Here is a 5,452-nt window from a genome sequence, read left to right on the forward strand (position 1 = left end):
ATCTGAAGATAAAATTCTCTTACACAATGCACTGATGTGATTTTGTTCAAGTCATCGCAAGAAGCTGGTTTCATTATTCTCATTTTGTCTTGTTTTTTCTGTAGCAACATGAAAATCGCAATTTTAAAAATGATTTTTGATGGCATCATTAAGAGAGTGCTATTGTTGCACTAATTAAATCTTGTTCTAATTAGCTTATTATTAATCTTTGAATGCTTCAACCAGTCAGCATTTGGGTTAGAAATTTCTGCCACTTTCATTTTGTGGAATAAATGCAGAAATGTTTGGCAGAATCCTTTTCAGCAAACAGAAATAAGAAATTAATTAATAAGAAGAGTTTGCCTGCACTGCACTGACCTGGTCAAAGCTGTCAGCACCAATCAGCTTTAACACAAATATGATAAAATTTATAAAATCTAAAGTAGTGGTTCCCAACCCAGGTCCTTGAGGAACGCCATCATGCATGTTTTACTTGTTTCCCCTGCTTTGAGGCACCTGATTTGAGTGAATGGGTGATTAGCAGGCTTCTGCAGAACTTAAGGAAGTAATTAAATCACTGCATCAAGCATGTTGGAGAAGGAAACAACTGAAACATGCAGAATGGTGTTCCTCAGGGACTAGGGTTGGGAACCACTTGCATTTCCATGGGCTTAAAGAAAACGTCAGTATTGTACTTTTTATCTCACCAAATTGATTCATACAACCTGAAAATCTATTTATGCACATAATTAAAAGTAAATTAGCATCATTTGCATGAAATGAAAATTGTTCTTGTTACGTTCAAGTTGAAAATCGGGACCTGTTTTTGTATGTGCAGCTTGAAAAACTGCATTATTTTGTTGTCCACGCTGCTCCCACTTCGACAGCAGCCTCCAAATTTATGATTTCTTCTTCTAGTATTTAGAAATAAAGATTATGACCTCATCATTTTTATTTTTGATCATCGGTGTGGTTTTTAGACCTGGACTTACTTTCTATCGAAGGAGAGCTCCCGTGCAGGTGTTTAAATTCAACTTTTTATCTGGCCCCCAAGATGATATTTTAAACGCAAAATATTTTTATCGCTTCTCATTTTGCTTTAAAACTGAGCATACTTCATTTAGTGCAGACGTCAACCAACTTAGAAGCCAAACAAAAGGTTGGATTTTTCAATATTCTTTTTTTTTTTTATGTGGACAGGTCAAATTAGACCAATCAGACTCTTATTGAAGAAACCGTAGCCAAGAAAAGCTGCAGAGTATCTGATGAGAGTTAATGTTTCGACTGAAATTGGACCAATTGTTTAAACTTGGCCCCCTTTTAGCTAAGTTTGACGCCATGGCACAGCAAGGCATGCAGAGATGTGGAATCAAGACAAAATAACAACTGAGATGCAAATGATTTGCACCATCATGTCAGGACGTGAGGTGTTGCTGAGTCATGTCTGCAGGGCATTACCAGTGTTTTCACATAGGGGTTCCCAAAGCTCGGGTCGGGAACCGACTGTGGGTCACAATAGGTATGGGGGAGTGGTGGCGCAGAGGTTAGAGAAGGTGGGTCTGTGATCGAAAGATCGCCGGTTCAAGCCCCGGTACCGACAACATCAAAAATGTGGGTGGGGTAGGTGAACCACCCACACCTGCCCCCACCCTCATTCGCCCCACCCTGGGCCCATGAGCAAGGCCCTTAACCCCATCTGCTCCCTAAACAGGTCTCTCTTGAAAATGAGTTCTCGTGGCTCAATGAGACTACCTGTATAAATAAAGGGTAAATGAAATGAAAAAAATAAAATAAATCAGAACTATTCAACAAAACTGCTCTGGAGGCCACAGTTACTGAAATCCAGCAGCTCAGGGGCCGGACATCCAGCAATTAAAGTCATTATGTAAATAAACCAAGTACTAAAATGATCTGTTACCTTTTAAATTTGTTTTTGCTGCATTGAATCTTAGTTGCAATAAACAGAACCCAAAACCGAGAACCCCCACAAAAAATAAAATAAAAATAATTTAATGAACTCATTGGTGGGCCGGACTGAAGTCACCTGGAAGTGGCCCATGGGCCACTAGTTGAATAAGCCTGCAATAGACCAAGTTTGGGCTCATGAAATGATTTTCAGAAATCAAACTAAATTTCTTATTAATATCAACTTTTTTTGTTTTACTATACCAGTAGTTGCTACAAAAGATAAAAACAGAAGATATACATAAAATATGTTTAAACGATCTGTGTTTTTATTAAGTTCTAATTTTGACTGTTTTAGCAATATTTGTGTCGTTAAAGCAAAACCATTTAGGGTTGCAAGTTTTGCCAATTTTATTCAGAAAATTTTAGGAACTCCTGATTCAGATGAAGCAAAACTAGATAAATGAACACTTTATTTTGAAGTTACTAAAGCTGTCCTGGGGGCCTGATTTAAAGAAGAAATTATGGCATTAACATAAGTTGTATTTCACATAAATTAAAACTTAGATGACAAATAGGGATGTTTGTTTTGTTGTTTTCTCGTGAAGCAAATGTAAACTGTGAATTTCAGGCAAAATTTGAAAAAAATAGATCAATACATATTTTAAATACCTTTATAATGAAATGTATCCGTGACTGGATTGTTCTCCTTTAAATGTGGGATCTTCTCCAAAATGAAGGCTAGTGTGGGCCCGATGTGTTAAAATTAAATAAGAGTTTAGAAATTATTACATAAACCCTGAGGTGAAGTGCTGCTACAGAACTGAAACGCTCAGTGATCCAAAGTGACAGCCCTGAAAAGTTTCGTCTTAGATCCAGCAAACCACCAAAAGTCTTCCGCTTCTCCCGCTGAATCGGGGATGAGAGGTTTTTCCTGCAGCTGCGCTGAGATGTTTCTCCTGAGATCGTGGGACACGACATGATATATTTCTAGTAAAACCCCTGTAATTGAGTTGACATGCTTTTAAAGCAACCTGAATAATACAGAGAGCACACGAGCTGCCCTCTCACCAAGGAGCTGCTTCAGATCAATTAATCAGAAGCATTTAAATCTTTATGGGACGTGCAGCAGAACCACGATGCAGAACTTGGGCGATAAATTCTTCTTTTTAACGAAATAAACTGAGTTTTGCTGAACATTTAAGATGTTGTCCGATAATGATGTTCATCGTAAAAAATCTGTTTAGAAATACAAGCTCAGAATTATTGAAAAAGATAAATTCACGTGTTTACTTAGTAAACAGTGGTTTCATGTTCAGAGTTTAATTCCCACTCAAGTAATCTGCAGATTTTGTGCTTCTTGTCATGTTTTAGTTCAGACTTGAATGTGCTTTATTGTTAAGGAATGAAACTTTATCTTACTTGTGTCTATTTTTTCAAACTCTTATGTTTCAGAGCAGAGTTTAAATCATTGTCAGAGTCAGATGCTGCATGGAGACACTCAGCTTTTAGTATTTTGTTGCACAGCAGGTTTTGAAAGCGTCACGGTTTGTAGAAGTTGCAGCCAGGAATGCAGACGAGGCGCTCCAGTAAAAAATAAAAAATTTATTTTTTTTGAATTACATAAAAGGCTGATAAAAGACATGTCTGCAAATACTACAAATTCACAAAACTTGAGAAGATAACACAATGCTAGACTGATGGTGAAGTGAAAAGCTGAGGGACTTTATGGACGGGGGCTGATGAGAGGAGTGGAGACACCTGGGTGACATGAGAACTGGGAGCAGGTGAGAGTGGGTGGAGCAGGAGCCGAGGAGCTGAAACTGATTGAGGAAGAGTGATGGCACAAAGGAAACTGGGGAAAAACCTGAACCGCATAAAACAATGAAAACAAATTGATGATTATGCCAACTTTTGCTTATAGTTACTGTTTGAAAAAAAAAAGATTTTTAGCACTTGTTCTGGTCACTTTAACTTTTATCTAGTATTTTATTTTTAGCTTTTAGTAGTGGTTTGCTAACTTTAGCTTTTAGCTACAGTTTTGCTGAGTTTAGCTTTCAGCAAACATTTAAATAAATTTAGGCTAATTTTAGCTTTTATAAAAAGTTTTGCTACATTTACATTTTTGTTATGATTTTGCTGATATTAGCTTTTAGTTATGTTTGAGAATTTTTAAATCCCTGGAACTGTTTTAGTAACTTTTTGGCCTTTAGCTACTATTTTGTTTATAGATTTAAGTAATGATTTTTTAACTTTAGCTTTTAGCTACTGTTTTGCTACATTTAATTTTAGCAACAGTTTTACAGATTTTAGCTAATGTTTTATTGCATTTAATTGTTAGCTATGATTTTGTTGATTTAGCTTTTTGTGATGGTTTTAAGAATTTTAGATTTTAGCAACTGTTTTGGTAAATTAAACCTTTTGATACATTTTTGGATTTAGCTTTAAATAATGGTTAGCAAACCAGCTTTTAGCTGCAGTCTTGATTGCAAAGTACTTCATTAGTAAAGCTTAAGTGCTTTTAAGGTGTGTCAACTCAGATAGATTTAGCTTATAGCTGTTGTTTTTCTCATTTTGTTTTCAGCTTCCATTAGGCTACATTTAGCTTTTGGCAACTGTTTTTTTTTTTTTTTTTTATTTTAGCTTTGAGTTGGTCTTTTACCAAATCTTAACTTTCATATACAGTATTTCTTAATTTTCAGCTAACATATTTTACAAATTTTAGCTACCTGTGGTGATTTTAGCTTTGTTCTGCTTGTGTAAACATCCCAAATCATTCAGCTCTCAGCAACACACTGAAGATTTTCAGGAAATACAGTTAATTTAGTTTAGGATCATTTCTGTTCAAACCTCGTTAAGATCGTTAACAGCAGCGAGCCGAACTTCAGCTTGATGGCTCCACATGTGAGACAGCTGGCACTATTTTCATATTTTGTTATTACTGAAGAGCCTCTGAACACAATCATCCATTCATCTTGTTATTAGTGAAGAACCTTTGAACACAATCACCCATTCATCTTGTTATTACTGAAGAGCCTTTGAACACAATCATCCATTCATCTTGTTATTACTGAAGAGCCTTTGAACACAATCATCCATTCATCTTGTTATTACTGAAGAGCGTCTGAACACAATCACCCATTCATCTTGTTATTACTGAAGAGCGTCTGAACACCATCATCCATTCATCTTGTTACTGAAGAGCCTCTGAACACAATCATCCATTCATCTTGTTATTACTGAAGAGCCTTTGAACACAATCATCCTTTCATCTTGTTATTACTGAAGAGCCTTTGAACACAATCACCCATTCATCTTGTTATTACTGAAGAGCCTTTGAACACAATCATCCATTCGTCTTGTTACTGAAGAGCCTCTGAACACAATCATCCTTTCATCTTGTTACTGAAGAGCCTCTGAACACAATCATCCATTCATCTTGTTATTACTGAAGAGCCTCTGAACACAATCACCCATTCATCTTGTTATTACTGAAGAGCCTTTGAACACAATCATCCAATCATCTTGTTATTACTGAAGAGCCTTTGAACACAATCACCCATTCATC

The sequence above is a fragment of the Nematolebias whitei genome, chromosome 10 (assembly GCF_014905685.2).
Source record: "Nematolebias whitei isolate Nwh7 chromosome 10, NemWhi1, whole genome shotgun sequence".
Taxonomy (NCBI): Eukaryota; Metazoa; Chordata; class Actinopteri; order Cyprinodontiformes; family Rivulidae; genus Nematolebias; species Nematolebias whitei.